This window comes from Mesoplodon bidens (assembly GCF_964165515.1).
Source record: "Mesoplodon bidens genome assembly, chromosome: 15".
Taxonomy (NCBI): Eukaryota; Metazoa; Chordata; class Mammalia; order Artiodactyla; family Ziphiidae; genus Mesoplodon; species Mesoplodon bidens.
Window position 1 is genome coordinate 68,273,827 of NC_138171.1, and position 19,395 is coordinate 68,293,221.

Below are 19,395 nucleotides of genomic sequence, written 5' to 3' on the forward strand. Positions count from 1 at the left end.
AGGTATTTTGGGAAAACCAGTCAGACTTAAAAAGCAGAAAATGTGGGCCTACCACCCAGATGTGAACTGGGAATAAACTACCACATAGGCGCAGCCAACTGTCCTTTTAGTCTTTCTTCACGTCTCTCTTAATAGAATTTAATGAAACAAGTCAGGAGGAGGAATCACCGAAGGTTAAGGATAATGGACCTGAAAGACTTGGTTGGCCCCTGGGGAGACTCACCTCTCAGCTGGGTCCGTTCCTTGGCTCTGGCGTCAGGTGACGTGAGAAGTGCCTTCAGGAGTTCATTCGGAGCCTGCTTCAGGCCCCAGCATAGACCTGGGATAAATCAGCTCTGTGCTCACGCGTGACGTTTGGAAAATCAGGGGAAGGAGAGGGAGGGAATCAGGTCAGAGCCCAGCTGGCTTCACAAGCCACGGGAAACAGAATTCTCCGAAGATAAATAAGCCCATAAATTCAGGGCTTAGAGAGACGCTGCAGTGACAGGCAGCCTCTTGAGTTTTGCTGAAGCGTCTCATTTTTCACCTGTGGAAATGGAAACGCGCTGTCTCCTGATCCCCACCCACACCTCCAGGGAGAGCTCTGCGGGCCACCCTGGACTGCAGAGTCCTCGACTGCTTACAGCCTCGGCTGGAAGCAAGCTTGTGGCCGGCTGTGTCTTCCCACCAGGAGTAGAAAAGCGTGATCCACTCAAACACCAGCTCCTACAAGTTTAGGAGAGAGACACAGTCTCAGTACCTAGAAATGAAGTCTCTGTGTTCCGTCGGTGGGTGTTTCCTGGGTTTTGCTTCTAATGCTAAATAACATTCCTCCTGGCCTGTCTATTAATAGTGGAGTAAAGGGAACCACGGAGGTTTCCTAACATTTAAACTGCTTTGGACTCCTGTTCCTGGCTGAAGTTGTGCTTGATGGGAATGTGGCTTTCACTTTTTAAGTTCTGATACCTGGACTGTGGGTAGAAAAAGGAGAAAAAAGCTCACATCCTGAAAGACAGTGGCAGCAACGGTAACCACAACCAGGCAGCTCATTTGGGGCCCTTGGGGATTCATTTTCCGTGCTGTGTGAAGTTCTGTGTCAGCATTTTAGCATACAGCAGAGTGGACATCACTTGTTTTGGTCATCACATGAGGATTCCGGTGTGGATAGTAATCCTGAGGGTTTCTCCTGCATCCTTTCTAGGGATGCAGAGTGTTCGGCCTTTGAAGTGATGCCGTCTGGGACCTCAGGCGGCTGCTGCAGGTCTGTAGGCTGGGAAGTGCCAGTGTAATGGGTACCTACTCACATGTGTCCCCAAGGCCCTGAAAGAGACCAGGGCGGAAGTGAGCCCTCTCTGGACAGGAGTGAGAGCAGAGTGGCCACGTCAGACCTTCACCCTAAACACTATCGCCTGCTTTCTGCATTCAAAGCAAGTTCTGGTTCAGTGGGGATCGTGGCCTCTCCGGGCTGTCAGCACCCCGCTTCCTCAGTCCTGGACCTGACATCCTCACCTGACACCGTGTGCTCCAGGATGCTGTGTGTGGATGGGGCGGCAGACACACGTCGTGTGCACATCTGCCCTGCTCACGCGCACGCTCCCTTGTCCCACTGGACTCTGCTGCAAAACACAGAAGTCGAAGATAAAATTATTAAGCATTCCACGATGGCAGCGGCAGAGCAGTGGGCCAAGTGCAGGTCCTCTGAGCACGAGGCCCCGTGTGCCTGCTGTGATCGCGCGCCCGTGAAGCCAGCCCCGCGCCCTCTGTCATATTGCAGTCTGCACCTCCTCTTCCTCCCCCAGCGCCCACGCTCCCGGCCCCGACCCTGATCACCCAGCATCGTACTACAGCCTGCCCCTGCCCCCAGCCTGCTCTGTACTTCCAGGGCCTCCTACCCGCCCCACTTCTTGCTCTTTTTTAAAGGTTTATCACCTTCTAAAATATTATAACTGTAACTTTTGGTTACCTAAAAAAATCATCGTCTATTTCCCCTGCTAGAATGTAAGTTCCCAAAGGGCAGGGATCTTCCACCAAATAAGGGAAGGCAGTTCAGAATTGAATATTTGATATTTACTGTGTAAGAATATGACATGTCATAAAGTAGGCATTACACATTAATGGCAGAGGAAGAATTTCACAGTAAGCAGTAATTGGGCACCTGGTTGGCAATTATGGAAAAATTAATCATTTTACAGCCTTACTTTTTACTATACCTTAAAATAAATTCCAGTGGAATTAAAGAGATAAATGTAATTTAAAAAAATCTCACTGAGTGTACTGGCCTTCCTAGGTATAAAATGTCTTACAGCGTTACAGTTAATAAAAACAGATGGTGCTGGCTGAGCAAGAAACCTATCACCAAGGAGATGAGAGGCCTGAAAGGGAGACCGATTGTCTATGAGAAGTTTGGTTTGTAATAAAGATAGCGTTTCAGAGCAGGGCAAGAGGTGGGTTTTCATCAAAGGTGTTATGACAACTGGCTGGTTCATTTTAAAAACTGAACGCAGTAGCGATCTATAAACTTGTGTGAAAAACATAGCAGCTCTGTTATTGTATGAAACAAGCACATTTCCAAAGAATACATGTAGTGTGATTCCAGTTTTATAAAAGCAAAGACTATCTGTTGGTATGTAGTTCATTTATCTGCCTCACACTCAGGGACCTGCCATCTCTCATACATTCTGATAAAGAGAGGATTTATCTTTTTTAAAAAATTGAGATATAATTGTCACATAACGTTATATTAGTTTCAGATGTACAACATAATGATTCAGTATTTGTATATATTGTGAAATGTTCACAAGTCCACTTAACATCCATCTCCATATATAGTTACAAATTTCTTTTTTCTTGTGATAAGAACTCTTAAGATGTGTGCTCTTAGCAACTTTCAAATATGCAGTACAGTATTATTAACTATAGTCACCATGCTGTACGTTACATCCCAGGACTTATTTATTTTATTACCAAAAATGTGTACCTTTTTTTTTTTTTTTTTTTTTGCGGTACGCGGGCCTCTCACTGTTGTGGCCTCTCCTGTCGCGGAGCACAGGCTCCGGACGCGCAGGCTCAGCAGCCATGACTCATGGGCCCAGCCACTCCACAGCACGTGAGATCTTCCCGGACCGGGGCACGAACCCATGTCCCCTGCATCGGCAGGCAGACTCCCAACCACTGCGCCACCAGGGAAGCCCCCAAAATGTGTACCTTTTGACCCCTTTTACCCACTCTGCCCATCCCCCACCCCCCGTTTCCGGCAGCCGCCAGTCTGTTAAGAGAGGATTTATCTTAAACCTCTCAAGACTGGTCCCCTTGAGAGTCTCTGCATCTTCTGGCCCTCCCTGCGGGGCTCTGCTGACTGTATTCCTGGTTAGGTTGGAACTCCTGGGTCCTGGTATAGGGTGAACCCTAGGCAGCCTGCCCCACCTGAGACAGGTCAGTGTGATGTTTCTGGGGGATGATCTGAGCATCAGAGCTTCTCAAAGCTCCCCAGGAGATGCCAACATGCAGCTAATGCTGAAAACCACTGTTCTTGTTGGATCTGGTAAGAATTCCTCCTTTTGAGGCGTAACAAGATCGAGGCCAAGAGCCGCTCCAAAGGGTTAGGGCATGGGGCTCAGCAGATTCTCACAGTTATACAGAGACAGACGTGCATCTGCGGTACTTCTGACCAGCCCACTTATTAAAGGGTGCAGAATGCCCTCTGGGGTTGTCTGTCCAGAGGATGGAGATGGAGCCTTTAGCTACTGGTTCCCACCCCTGTTGGCTTTCCAGGCAGGCCAGCAGGCTCCCGTGACTTCTGAGAAGGCCCCGGGGCAAAAAGACCCTTAGTACTTGCTTGAGGGAGGGAGTCCCGGCTGTCAGCTGAGCTGGAACTTGCATGGTACCATCAGCAGCTGTGGCCAAGGGGACGGCGTGCAGGCACTCAGAGTGATTCTGTGTTTAAGTCGCATATCCTTATGCACCCCATCCTTAACATTAAGTGCACTTCTAGGCATTTTGGGGGATTCTCATTAAATGTTACCTGGAAAATTATAGTTGTAAGAGTGACATATTCTTTAAAGCGGCGAGGGAAAAGGCTCATTTCTGTTTATGTTTTCAGTCTGGTAGAGGAGCTCCTAGGAAGAATAAGTCAATCAGATCCTTAGGCAACGCTTTTTCTTTCGTTCCTGCTTGGCTCCTGTTTGGGAACCAGCGGGCTGAGCCTGGAGGGGCCCATCCAGCCTTTGGACCAAGCCAGGTGCAGCCTGGAGGCCTCGGCAGGTGGTGATGGGTGAGGGGACCCTTCTGGGGATGCATGCAGTGACTTCCTGGGCCCAGCTTTGTGAAATGTGTCGCTGTGTGGGTACCTCATCTTGGGTGTAGTCTTGAAGGACATAGGGTCAGGGATGCCACATACAGGGCCCCTCACAGGGTCAACCTTCCCAGCCCCCTCGGGCACCTGGGTCTCTTTGGGGAGTGCACTGGCTCCTTCAGCTGTGGGCACCCCCAGACGGGAGGGACAGTGGCACCGGGGTTGGAGGACAGGTGCTTGGAGCAGGTGTTGGCTGACTTGCTTTAGAAATGTAATTTTTTTTAACTTTTTATTTTATATTGGAGTATAGTTGATTAACAGTGGTGTGTTAGTTTCAGGTGTACAGCAAGTGAATCAGTTATACATATACATGTATCTGTTCTTTTTCAAATCCTTTCGCATTTAGGTTGTTACATAATATTGAGCAGAAATGTAATTTTTGCGGATGTGGCATTTAACAAATATATTGTGCCTGAGTACCATGTCACCTAATATTAATTGAAGAATAGTGACCAGATTCATGAATTATCTTTGCTTGAACTTAAATACTGATCTAATGTATACAAATATTTGAAAGTAGTAGTTGAATTTGGTGCTTTGAGTGTGGAATAAAAATATGCTAAAAAATGAAAGCAGCTTATGAAATACAAGTAATTTTACTTACCAGGGGCGTATAATAATATGAGAGGTAAATCAGCTCAACAGACAGCCAGTCTGCTTGTTTACGAGTTAACCAGACACGGATTCATCAACTTCTAAACTCTCTTCTCTCTTTGCATAGTAGCTCTGCTGTTCTTTCCAGAAGTTTCTTTTTTAAAAAAAGAAGTGCTGACCAAATGTAAAACTGATAGCTATTGGGAAGCAGCCACATAGCACAGGGAGATCAGCTCGGTGCTTTGTGACCACCTAGAGGGGTGGGATAGGGAGGGTGGGAGGGAGGGAGACGCAAGAAGGAAGAGATATGGGGATATATGTATATGTATAGCTGATTCACTTTGTTATAAAGCAGAAACTAACACACCATTGTAAAGCAATTATACTCCAATAAAGATGTTAAAAAAATAAATAAAGTTAAAAAAAATAAAATGCTTAAAAAAAAAGAAGTGTTGAACTATATCTAAAATAGATAACTAATAAGAACCTGCTGTATAGCACAGGGAACTCTACTCAATTCCCTGTAATAGCCCAATGGGAAAAGAATGTAAAAAAAAAAAAGAGTGGATATATGTATATGTATAACTGATTCACTGTGCTGTACACATGAAACTAACACAACATTGGAAATCAACTATACTCCCATAAAATTTTTTTAAAAAAGTGTTGAGAATGTTTTTGTTGGGGAGGGGTGGAGAAATGTATAACTCTAAAAGTAAACCTTGCTTTTGAAAAATGAAGTTGTTATACATGAAGGAGGATTATAATAAATAGCAGACTGTCATTGTTAATAAAAACAAAGTTGAGAACTAACAGTTTCTAAGCTTTGCATCCATGCGTATGATCGTCACAACCACCGTGAGAGGGGAGAAGCTCAATTCTCTCCTTGATTAACTTGTTCAAGGTCTTGGAACGCGGCCGCTAAGTGAGTGAGCTGGGTTCCAACAGAAGACAGTCTTTTAGGTCATCCTGCCTCAGGCTTCTTCTTACTGAACTTCCTTAACTACCATCTTTCTGATTTATAACATGGTCTGTTCAAACAAAGACCAGTGGGTGACGTTTGGTCCTTCAGGAGTCAGCTGATCTAGAAGTGGATTCATGTCCTTGCCAGTGACCTCCAGTTTACTTGTAGTTGCACTGAGGTTTACAGGTCTGTGTGTTCCTTTTCTCCCCAAAAGTTGGATGGTATTGACCAGAATCCTCAGTAGCTGCTTGCAAAGCCGTCTTTCAGGGCTTACTTATTCTGTTGTATTTCTCCAGGTTCTGGGAATCACTGGCCCATCTACAGAGCCTCTGTATCTCACAGAAGTATTGCCTGTGTTTGATAGGCTGGAAACAATTTTGTTGAGTAAAAGTTTAGGTTAATAAGGGAATCATATGCAAATAAAAGTGTCTTACAAAGTTAAAAGAACCTCCTTTTTTGAGCATTAATCGGTATTAACAGTGTTCTTTTTGGTAAGATCACCTTTATCTATCTATCTGTTTTACTGAGGGATAGTTAACATGTAATACTATGTTAGTTTCAGGTATACAACAGTGATTCGACGTTTAAATACATTACTAAATGATCATCATGATAAGTCTAGTAACCATCTGTCACCATACAAAATTACTATGGTATTATTGACTGTATTCCTTATGCTGTGTATTATGTTCCTGTAACTTATTTATTTTGTAACTGGAAGTTTGTACCTCAGTCTTATTCATCTTTTCCCAGCTCCCTCCCTCCTCAACTACCAGTTTGTTCTCTGTATCTATGAGTCTGTTTCTGTTTTGCTTTGTTTGTTTGTTTTTTAGATTCCACATGTAAGTTAAATCATATGGTATTTGTCTTTCTCTGCCTGACTTACTTCACTTAGCATGATACCATCTAGATCCATCCATGTTGTTGCAAATGGCAAGATTTCATTCCTTTTTATGGCGGTTTAATATTCCAGTGTGTGTGTGTGTGTGTATGTATACATATATATATATATATATATATATATATATATATATATATATATATACACTATCTTCTTTATCCATTCATATATTGACGGGCACTTGGGTTGCTTCCATATGTTGGCTATTATAAATAGTGCTGCAGTGAACATAGGGATGCATATATCTCTTTCAATTAGTGTTTTTGTTTTCTTTGGATGAACACCCCGAAGTGGAATTGCTGCATCTTACGGTAGTTCTAGTTTTAATTTTTTGAGGACTCTCCATACTGTTTTCCATAGTGGCTGCATCAGTTTACATTCCCACCAACAGTGCAGGAGGGTTCCCTTTTCGTCACACCCTGGCCACACTTGTATGGTCAGTTCATCTATGACAAAGGAGGCAAGAATATACAATGGGGACAAGACAGCCTCTTCAATAAATGGTATTAGGGAAACTGGACAGCTACATGTAAAAGAATGAAACTAGACCATTTTCTTATGCTATATACAAAAACAAAATGGATTAAAGACTTAATCATAAACCATAAAACTAGAAGAAAATAGGCAGAACATGCTTTGACATTGATCTTAGCAGTATATTTTTGGATATGTCTCCTCAGGCAAGGGCAACAAAAGCAAAAATAAACAAATTGGACTACATCAAACTATAAAGCTTTTGCATAGTGAAGGAAACTATCAGCAAAATGAAAGGGCCACCTACTTAATGGGAGAAGATATTTGCAAATGATACATCCGATAATGGGTTAATATCCAGATTATATACAGAAACCATACAGCTCAATATCAACAAAACAAACAATCCGATTAAAAAATGGGCAGAGACCCTGAATTGATATTTCTCCAAAGAAGACATATAAATGGCCAATAGACACACGAAAAGATGCTCAACATCACTAATCATCAGGGAAATGCAAATCAAACCCCCAATGAGACACCACCTCACACCTGTCAGAATGGCTGTCATCAAGAAGACAACAAATAGCTAGTTTGGGCACATTATTATTTTAAAAGGTAATCATGAGTTGGAAAATGAATAAATGTTTATGGATCATGCTTCTGTATTTTATCTGTAAAATATAAAGTTATTTCAAAGAGTGTTTTTGGTTATTAATCTGTTTCACTATGTTTTGATATTCCATTTAAATTTAATTTCAGTAACAACAAAACAAGAACTGAATCTTAGGGTCTACAATATAGTCTAGAAAATGTGGGTCCATTGGAAATGCTTCCTATTCAATATATTTGTTTTTCAAACAAGGTCATGAACTGTCTTAAATTAATCTAGATCTAAATAGCTTCGATTACCACTGAATTTATGTGAGTGATTTTCGTAGACTAATGAGTTAATCGGCAGCCCATTCTAACCACTGAGGTACTAGAGCAATTGCTTTATCTGCCTGGGTTAGTTTTCTTGCCTCTTTTATTGAACATAATCATTTCTGATTATTGCAAGGGTTAGTCAGCTTTAATTATGGCAGTTTTTCTAAAATTTACTTTTTTTTTTTTGTTTTTTTTTGTTTTTGTTTTTGTTTTTTGTTTTTTTTGCGGTACGCGGGTCTCTCACTGTTGTGGCCTCTCCCGTTGCGGAGCACAGGCTCCGGACGCGCAGGCTCAGCGGCCATGACTCACGGGCCCAGCCGCTCCGCGGCATGTGGGATCTTCCCGGACCGGGGCACGAACCCGCGTCCCCTGCATCGTCAGGCAGACTCTCAACCACTGCGCCACCAGGGAAGCCCTAAAATTTACATTTTTAAAACTTTGTATTATAGGAAACTTCGAACTCACATAAATAGAGAGGATGGATAGTGTAACAAATCCCCGTGTACTCAGCATCCTGTATCAGTGCCTATCATCCATCACAGAAAATTCACATCTTATGGGTATCCCTGTGCGTGGCCCGGCTGTGGGCACTGCTGATTGAGTCTAGCAGAGTACACGTCAGGGGTGTGTGTGGGGACCACAGAGAATAGGTCGTTGAATGGCTGTATTCTTTCCCTGTTTGATGGGCATTTAGTTTAATTTTTTTTTTTTTTTTTGCTAACACAAATAGGCAGTGTGGCAGTAAACATGCTTGTATGTAATTTTTTTCGTACTCATGTGAGTATTTCTGTAGGATAATGGAGGAAACATCTACATATGAAGGAGGCTTGGATATTTTCATTCTTCCCTATGAAGATATTGTGTAACCTGCTAAATTTTAGCACTTTTGCTCTTTTCTTAGAAGTTCTAGGTTAATTATTCTCTGAATGGAATTATCTTTATTGGGACTATCTTAAGAAATGCTAGCTGCCACAGCAGACACTAAGAAGTCTCCATGGATTAACACAACAAAAGGTAGTATCACCAAAGTACCGCCTGGGTTGGTAGGGGTCTGCTCCACTTGCTGACCCAGGGATCCAGGCTCCCTCCAGCTCGTAACATTGGCCTCCCCGGCAGAAGGAGAGAGGGGTGGAGGCACCTTACCAGCTCTGACGCGTCACCTCTGTTCACGTTTCTGTCAGGGTCACTCACTTCATGGGAGGCGTGGGGGTGTGCTTGGATGTTGGGTAAGCACCGTGGCTGTGCCCATCCTCAGCTGGCAAGGGAGGGGATGTTGTATACTTGACCGCCCTTGGCCTCCAGCCCCATGTTTGCCTGTCCAAACACTTAAAAGTCTTTGCCCCCCAAGGGAAAGGAGGTTTGAAATCAAGCTTAGACTCCTTGTGTCTCAGTCCCCTCCTTAACTATGGCTGTGTTAGAATAGCCTTTCCAAGTATGTTCTGGAAAACTGGCATCTGAGTCTGAGGAATGGATTTAGTGTCATTTATATTCTAATGGCAATATTCTTTTTTTTTGTTGCCTTAAATGTATTTTATTTTTTAAACTTTATCTTGAAAAGTTGCAAAAACAGTACCCAGGGGACCTGTATACCTTCACCCAGCTTCCCCTGGATAAATCCCAGTCCACAGATCTTACTTGTATTTTGTCAAAGGAGATACTTTGACAAGTAAAGCCAGAGTTGCTCTCAGGTTCCTGTTTGTACATCCCCATCACCGATGGGCGGTCTCTCTTTGCTCACAGGTACTCCTTTTTTTAAAATTTTAATTTTATTCTATTTTTTGGCCGTACTGCGTGGCTTGTGGCATCTTAGTTCCCCAACCAGGGATCGAACCCGTACCCCCTGCAGTGGAAGCATGGAGTCCTAACCACTGGACCGCCAGGGAATTCCAGGTACCCCTTCTTTACAAATGAACAGGATGAACTGAGAATCACCCAAAGACCCCAGTCTGGGCCCCACACTGCTGACTAACCTGTAACCCAGTAGTTTATGCATTATTGTTCTATTGACAGGATGCCAGGAAAACAAGAAGGAAAGCCTTTCTTATTTATTAGATAATAACAAAGAACCTTCAATAGTCTTGGAGACTTTTAAGAGAAATATGACCTAAAACTCTTCTTAGATCATAACTTTTCCATAATCTCCTCCGAGGCCACAGATAGCACTGCTAACCTTAATTAATTGAGTTATCCAAATATGGGCTTGGACACAAAGGATCAGAATGAGGGCGTCTAGATGAATCAGCAGAAAATCATTCTCACTGCTGCCTTAATTCAAGTCTACTGAATGCCTGGACTCTTGTAAAGAAATACAGGTATATTAGTCATCTATTGCTGTGTAACAAATTACCCAGACCTTAGTGGCTTAAAACAACCACGAACTTGCATTATCTCATACATTTTCTGTGAGTCAGGAATTCATTAGTGGGCAGTTTTGATGCAGGGTCTCTTGTGAGGTTGTAGTTCAGATATGAATTGTGACTGGAAGATCTGCTTGCTTTTATTATTATTATTTTAATTTAATTTTTATTTTATATTCGAGTCTAGTTGATTTACGACGCTATGTTAGTTTCAGGTGTACAGAGTGACTCAGTTATCACTCAGTTATCAGAGGACCCACTTTCAAGACGGCCTGTGTGACTGGCCATCTGAGGCTGGTTGTTGGCAGGAGGCCTTGGCTCATGTCCACACGGGCCTCCCCGTAGAGCTGCTTGACGTGACCACTGGCTTCTCCGAGTGAGCTGCCCAAGAGAGCGAGGTGGAGGCCACAGCGTCCTTCAGGACCTGGCCTCTCAAGCCACCCAGCACCGTTTGCTCAGGGTCCCGTTGGTGACGCACGTTGGCCCTAATCCGTGGGGGAGAGGGGCGGGCACACATGGCCTGAATTCCAGGAGGTGAGGCTCCCAAGCCGTCTTGGAGGCTGACGACCACGGTGGGAGATGGAGCAGAAGGGACAGGGCATGGTGAGCCTGGACTTGTCGTTTACTGAAGAGATCATCTTAGTTACAGTTCCCTCATAGTAGAGGTTGGGTAACCTCTACTGGATTTTAATGAAAAACAGAACAGAATCAAGAACCATCAGCATAAGGTGGGCCTCGTTGCACTTAGGTTTGGTGGCAGAAGTGGAGCTGTGGTCAGAAGGCGTGGACCCAGCTCTGACCTCTGCTTCCTGCAGGGGCTCCGAGTCTCCTCAGACACGGTGGGAATGATCCCTGCCCTGCAGGTCTCACAGGCTGTCATGAAGGGTGAAGTCCAGTGCGAGGGGATGCGTGAATTGTACGGCGTGTTGTGGGAATATTAATTATGATAATGAGGAAGATTTTTAAAATGCACTGAGAGGGACTTCCCTGCTGGTCCAGTGGGTAGGACTCCATGCTCCCAATGCAGGGGGCCTGGGCTCAATCTCTGGTTGGGGAACTGGATCCTGCAGGCCACAACTAAGAGTCTGCATGCCACAACTAAGATCCTGCATGCCGCAACTAAAGATCCTGCATGCCGCAACTAAGACCCGCAGCAGCCTAAACAAACAAACAAATAAATAAATAAATATTAAAAAAATAAAATGCACTGAGATTTGTTCAGTACTTAAACCTGGAAGCAACTGATTATGTTGTTCAGACCCAGTATCTTAGGATTATTATTATTTTTTTGTGTGCTGGATAAAAGCATTGGTGACTAAGTGTCTTTATTACAAGGAGTTGTGAGGTGAAAGCCCTGGGTTGGTGGCAGGAGCCTTCCTGGTTCTGTAAGGAGGTTGAGACACAGGCGGCACCTGCGTCTGGGGTCTTCTCGCAGCCTTCCCGTCTGGGCCTTGGCCCTGTTGCCCTCTCCCTTTGGCCAGTCCTGAATTATTGCCTCAGCTCCTTGTCATAGATGAGTATTTCAGTCTAAGGATCCCCTTCTCCCTCTCCCGTGGTGTGGATGTGAGAACTGACTCAGGGTCCTCAGCCATTAGGTCAGAAAGAGAAAAACAAATATCATATATTAACGCATATATGTGGAATCTAGAAAAATGATACAGATGAACCAGTTTGCAGGGCAGAAATTGAGACACACATGTAGAGAACAAACATATGGACACCAAGGGGGGAAAGTGGGGGGTGGAGGGTGGTGGGATGAATTGGGAGATTGGGATTGACATGTGTACACTAATATGTATAAAATAGATAACTAATGAGAACCTGCAAAAAAATATGTTTATTTAGTATAAAAAAGACTTAAATAGATGTACTAGTTGCTCATTTTAGCAACTTAGAGAAAATGGAAAAATGTAAAAAAATTCAATAAATCCAGGAGACATTAAGAGAAAATTAAATTTGACTAGATAAAAATTAACCCTCCTATAACGTAAAGAAATTCAGAAGATAAATGTTAGACTAGGAGAAAATATTCTCAACATTTTTGATTGAATTTTTTATTGAGGTAATTATAGGTTCACATGCAGTTGTAAGAGATAATAGTGAGATACTGTGAACCTTCACCCAGTTTCCCCTAATGGCAGAGCCTTGCAAAGTATGGTACAATCAGGACATTGAGACTGATGTAATCCATCCATCTTTAGGTAGTTCTTTTTTTGCCTATGGCTGTCTAGTAGGTCCAGCATCATTTGTTGAAAAGACTGTCTTTCCCCCATTTTTACACTTTCGTCAAAAATCGGTTGGACTTACTTGTGTGGGTCTGTTTCTGGGGTCTCCATGTGTCTGCCGCTCCCCCATCACCACACTGTCTTCTTTGCTCTGGTATTTATACAGTAAGCCTTGACGTTGAGCACAGTGACTCCTCCCACTTTATTCTCCTTTGTCAGACTTGTTTTAGCTCTTCTAAACCCTGAGCCTTTCCACATTAATTTTAGAATAAGCTTGTTATGTCTATGAAAACCATGCTGGCATTTGGATAGGAATTGCATTAACGCTCTGAATCGATTTGCAGAGACTTCTCTTTTTTACTGTGTTGTGGCGTCTAATCCATAAACATGGTATGTCTCTCCGTTTATGAAACATTTTCTTTTTTAAAAATAAAGAGCTAATTCTTAGAATGTATAAAGAGCACCTACAAATTAATAACAAACAAGAGGCCAAAAGACATAGGAAGCTGGGAAAAGGCTATTATTAGGCAGTTCCCAGAAAAAAAGACAAATGGTAACCAAGGTTTGAATAGAAGCTTAATCTCACCCATGATGCAGGAAGTGCAGATTAGAAAATCCCTTTGTTTTGTCTGGTAAAAATTAAAAGTTGATGGCATCATTTGATGAGAGTACAAGGAAGTGGGGCTGTGATACACTGCTGGTGGCAGCAAGCGGATGAAGCATTGTAGAAGACGCTTAGCAACGTTAATCAAAATTAGTAGCAGATAGAACTTGACTGAGCAGTTCCACTGCTTTGAGCATCTCCTTCAGAAGCCTGTGCGCCTGTGCACGGAGATATTGGTACAAGGATGCTCCATACAGTGTTACGGGAACAACCAAAATGCTAGTCAATAGGGGAAAGGCTGGAGAAATTACCTCGTTCATAGTGTAGGATACTGTGCACTAGTTAAAAGACTGAGGCCCACCTGTATGCACTGCCATCTCAAATTGTATAAGAATGGCCACCTGTATGTACTGACATCTCAAATTAGATAAGGATGGCCACCTGTATACACTGACATCTCAAATTATATAAGAATGGCCACCTGTATGTACTGACTTCTCAAATTAGATAAGAATAGAGGTCAAATTATACCCCTCCCCCTTTTTTGGTTCTGCTTTCCTTTTAAACAGATATAAAACAGCCATCTGGTCACTACTGACTTTCTTGTCACATTGTTGAACAGATACAGCTGCTTCAGATAATTCCATTGTGGCTCAGGGAGGCTAAATTACTGATAAATTAACTTTATTTTTATGGCTCTTATTTCAAAATCATTTTTATTGCCTTCATTATGTACCAGGAATGGGCAATAAAGGTCCAGGGCTGGGGGGAGAGCTCGAGCCTCAGCAGGAACGACGTGTCTCTGACTTTGCCCAGTGGTCTGGCCCTCCCAGTTCCCTGGCCCCTTGTCATCCTACTTGGGTCAGAAGGGCATTGCTAACCCCTCTGAGAAATGGCTTTTCCTTTGACAAGGTCTTAATAGGGCTGGTATCCTGAAGAACTCTTGTTTTCATGATCCAGTTTGGGAGAAAAGTTTCATAAAAAGTATTTGACAATAGTTGACTAAGTACCTTGATCTATGCTCCTTTCAAAATGGATTGTGCATTTAATTTAGTAAATCAAAATATTTATTTTTTTCAAAGAAATTTCAGAACAGAGTTGCTTCTCTGAGCCGAGTTCAGCTTCTGTACGTTGTTTTCCAAGTAAAAATACTTTACTGTGAATGATTTAAGATAAATAAGAAGGAGTAAGACAGTAGACACTGGTGTATCCACTCCCCAGCATAACAAAGTGTTCTTCTTACTTGTAGACTCTTTTTTTTTTTGGCCGCACCTCGTGGCATGTGGGATCTTAGTTCCCTGACCAGGGGCTGAACCCGCGCCCCCTGCAGTGGAAGCATGGAGTCTTAACCACTAGACCACCAGGGAAGTCCTTACTTGTAGATTCTTGAAGACATTCCAGTGAACGGGGTGGGGGAGGGGGCTGGCCATTTTAATGTCCCTTGTGCTAACGCCTTCTGATTGAATATTGGTGTCTGGGGCCCAGCTCCTTGCTGCTTCTTGTACTGTCCCCTGTGATGGGAAATCCTCCAGCACAGCTCAGATTCTGCAGCAATGAAACACCAGGGGAGCAGACTCAGGAAATGGCTTCTTGTGATTTCTCTGTAGATGAATTTTAATATTCAATACAGGGTTTATAGGAAGCTGTTCCCCTGCTCTTGCCAAGGCTATTGCAATACTGGCACTCTTCGGTGAGGCAGTGCAGGAGTCCAAATCTGGTCCCTTTCCCCCTCCTGCTTCACCACCTCCCCATCTGTCCATCTATCCATCCCTCCATCCATCCATCCATCCACTCTTTCATCTGTTCATCCATCCATCCATCCATCCATCCATCTATCCATCCCTCCATCCACTCCTTCATCTGTTCATCCATCCATCCATCCCTCTTGGCAGTCCTTCATTGACTGAGTGTTCTTTGAGCATTTCCTGTCATAGGGCTCTGTCCCGGGCATGGCCAGGCTGTTGAAGTCCTGCTTAGAGCAATAAGGGCAGCTTAGACCACCCTTGACCAGTCCTACCCATCATTCTGTATCTTCTTCTGGCCCTGCAGTGGCTTCAAGGTGGAGCCACCCTCCAAGCTGGTCCTGTACCTGGGGGTGGCTGTGACTGGGGGAGTTGATTTGATTGAGGATCTTGGGTCAGGCTCTGGACACTGTTTTAGGCACTTTGTATTTTATCTTCAAAGTCTTGGGGGGCCCTGGAAGGATTTTAAGCAGGGAAGTGACATGCTCAGCCGTTCTCATTCTACCTCTGGTAGTGGTGCGGAGTGCCTTGGGGTGGGAGGCAGGTGCGTGATCCAAGGCCAGCAGCTGGTCTGTTTGGAGGCCTGTGGGCCTCCCCCGGAAAGGGCATCTGGAGCTGGGTTAGAGCCCCCACCAGCCTCAAATCCCACCTCCTCCCTCTCCCTCCTCCAGGAGGGAGACTCAGACACACAGGCTGCAGGGGCTACAGACTTAATACACCAGTGGCCTCCAGAGTGGGCTGGGGGGAAGAAAAGCCATTTGGAGAACGGGAAGTAAATATCACCACTCCTATTTATATGCATCTGATTTTTAGAACATTCTATTTTTGGGGCATTTATAACGTTCCTAGTGTGTGAGTTCCACAGGAGATGTACGTACATTATATGTAAGTGAGTGTGCGTCACTGGGGGCACACGCCCCGTGCCTTTTACCAGTGGGGTGGATGCTTCCTGAGGGTGGAGACCATTGCTGGGGGGTGCCGGTCCTTGGGGGGCTGGGGTAGGGGTGTTGGCAGTTGTGCCCAGGTCCCTTCCCATGACTGGTTGCTTTACTAGGGCCCTGGCGTTGTCTGCAGCACTGTCCTCAGAAGGCCTGTGCTGGCAAGGTGTCCACTCAGCCCTCTGGTGGTGGCTGACCTGCCCACATGCCACCAGTGACTGCCCCCGGTGACCCAGGTCACAGTTGGGAAGCCATCCACAGGCATCCTCTGTTGTGAGCTGGACACTGGCTGCAGGGTCAGACCTGCATTCCCATCAGGCCCTGGAAGTGGTGGTAGTTCTTCCTGGGGCAGGTCATTCAGATTTTCTGGGGACCTCTCCTGGTTTGTAAAACAAGGCGGGCCTCCTGCGCAGGGCGCTCCAGTGGAAGGGCCTCAGGCAGGGCCCGGCACGTGGTGTCCCCACACCCTGTCGCACACACGGGCCAGCACAGACTGCAGACTCCTTCGTGACGGTGTCCAAAGCCAGGACCCCAGGGGGCTACCACTGTCCCCTCATTAAGGCCCAGGGTTCCCCTAACACACTGATTTCCAGGAAGATCCTGGCTCACCCAGCCTGGCTATCCACAGTTCATTTGGATGGTGCCCCTGAGTTCAGAATGTGACAAGTGGCTTTGATAACAAAGTGAAAGGTCCTTAGCATTTGATGAACTACAAACACTAAGGCTCAAACATCCTTTGCTGCCTTTGTTTGCAAGGGTTACTTTGTAGTCTGAAGTCTAAAAATGAAATGAAAGTCAATTTTCATAATCTTTGCAGTAACCTTGGAATATCATTACAAAAGAATGAATCTGATCTGCAGGGTTTATTTTTATAATCTCTTGCATGTTCCTTGCATAATGTATCTTTTCAAACTTTTTATTTTGAAATGATCTTAGAGAAAAGTTGCCAAAATAGTAATAAGTTTCTTCGTCTGTGTTGACATCTTACCTGAGCACAACACGGTTATCAAAGTAAGGAATTAACATTGGTACAGTACGATTACTAATCCTCAACCCTCACGTGAATTTCTCCAGTTTCCCCACTTTTCTGTTCCAGGACCCATGTTGCATTTGTCATGTCTCTTTGGTTTCCTCCAGTCTGGACACTGCCCCAGTCATGTTTATATTTATATCTTCATGATATATTTTTGAAAATGTGTAAATCTGAGTTGGTAGAAATCCTTTGACCGTAATTTTGTTTTCTCCTCGAAGCCCCTGTGCCCCCAGCTACGACCTGGCGTTTTCCGCTGGGTCCCAGTGGTGTGTGCCTGGCACGTAATAACGGCTCAGTGAACGGCAGCCATGGTCGGCATGTAAACGAGGCGTGGTCACTGCTGTGCCTCATTCCTCACTCCCTCATGGAGAAGCTGGTCATCGGTCTCCTTACCTGGCCCCTGTGGGCAAATGCTTTCAGTTTTCTCCAGTTCAGGTCTCCACGTGCAGGTGTGAGATGGGCAAGCGCCCCAGGACGCTTGTGTGCCAGGAGCGCCTGTTTCCAGTCAGGACGGCAGAGGCCATGACGAGGCCAGCCCGCTTCTCTGTTACAGACATCCGTGCTCAGGCCAATGCAGGCCAAGCCCGAAAAAGTCCAGATCTCACTGTTCAGGTTTGTGCTCAGTAAACCACACTTCCTCTGGGTAGCAGACTGCTTATAGGGTGGCCTTTCCCAGGACTTTGGGGTGCTCTAGAAACTTCCCCGGGGCTGTGGAAGGATGTGTACAAAGGTGGCTCTGTGTTTACAGACTGGGCGTGATATTGGGCAGAAATCTGTTGTGGTGGTAGGTGGATGGCAGAGAGGAGGAAGGGCTGTTTTATTCTAGAGTTTTCTGTAAAAATGAGTTACCTGGACTCTGGAGGTGTGCCCAGCTTTTTGTGTATTCAGTTCAAGAGTCCCAGTATGTGTGCGTGTGTGCATGTGCACATGTGTGCAAGTGTGTACATGTGCGTGCACGTACATGTGTGTGCATGTGTACACACGTGTCCGTGCACGCTGTGTACGTGTGTGCGATCACATGTGGGTACATGCATACATGTGTGTGCGTGTATGCATGTGTGTGCGTGTGTACATGTGTGCACCTGTGTGTCTGTGTGTGCCTGTGCTTACGAGACAGACACATAGTCACACACACGCAGAGAGTCAGAGATCAAGAGGCTCGGGTTTGCCCAGCACCTAGGGCTTCTCTGGGACACGGGACTTGCAGCATTGACCCTGGGACGGTCCCAGCAAACTGCAAAGGACCTACCTGGGGCAGAAAGTGATAGGGATGGTGAGACCTGAGAGATCTCCCGTGTGAAGTTTCTAGTCATTGTCTTCTGCCACTGGCTCATGTCCCTTTTTAAATAAATTCTTATTTTAAAAACTTTTTTAAAAATTAAGATTATCAGCACTTAATTAGTCTTGTTTTATCAACTTCCTCCCTGTGTTTTGCTGGAGAATTTTGAAGCAGTTCCCTGATACCCTTTCATTCCATTACATCTGATTTTTTTTTTTTTTCCCTTAGGATTTTTTTATTTTTATTTTTATTTATTTATTTATTTTGCGGTACGCGGGCCTCTTACTGTTGCGGCCTCTCCCGTTTCGGAGCACAGGCTCCGGACGCGCAGGCTCAGTGGCCATGCCTCACGGGCCCAGCTGCTCCGCGGCATGTGGGATCTTCCCGGACCGGGGCACGAACCCGTGTCCCCTGCATCGGCAGGCGGACTCTCAACCACTGCGCCACCAGGGAAGCCCTGATTTTTTTTAAGTAAAATTTTATTTTGGAGTAATTTTAGATTTACGGAAGTGTTGCCAGGAGCACAGACTTCCCAGATACTTCCCACCCATGTATATCATTGTCACCCTCTTGCATTTCCACGGCACGTCTGTAAAAATTAGAAACTGACATTAGTGTGTGACTGCTGATCAAACTCCAGGCTTTGTTTGGATCTCACCCGTCTTCCACTCACGCCCTCTCTCCGTTCTAGGGCCCAGTCCAGGGCACCCCATTACCTTTCCTTGTCTGGGACAATTTCTCCGTCTTTCTCAGTTAACAGAGGGAAAAAGCAGCATTTTTCATGACCCTGAAGTCTTGAGGCATTCTGGCCGGGTACCCTGCAGAATGCCCCCACGTCTGGGTTTGTCCCATGTGTCTTGTGATTAGACTGGGGTTATGGGCTTTTAGAAGGAGCACCACTGACATGAAGTGCCCTTTTGTGTCTCATCGTATCGGGGGGGGGTGTGACATCCACATGACGTAAGCCTTGGTCACCTGGCTGGTGTTGTCTTGGCAGGTCTCTCGGGCTGCAGGGTTGCTGTTTTTC

General features: G+C 45.0%; 1 protein-coding gene across 1 annotated transcript in view; it reads left to right on the forward strand.

The window, feature by feature from the left end:
• Window positions 1-19,395, forward strand: part of DTD1 (D-aminoacyl-tRNA deacylase 1) — a 109,419-nt gene that overhangs the window by 37,483 nt on the left and 52,541 nt on the right. The gene's annotated exons all lie outside the window — the stretch shown is intronic.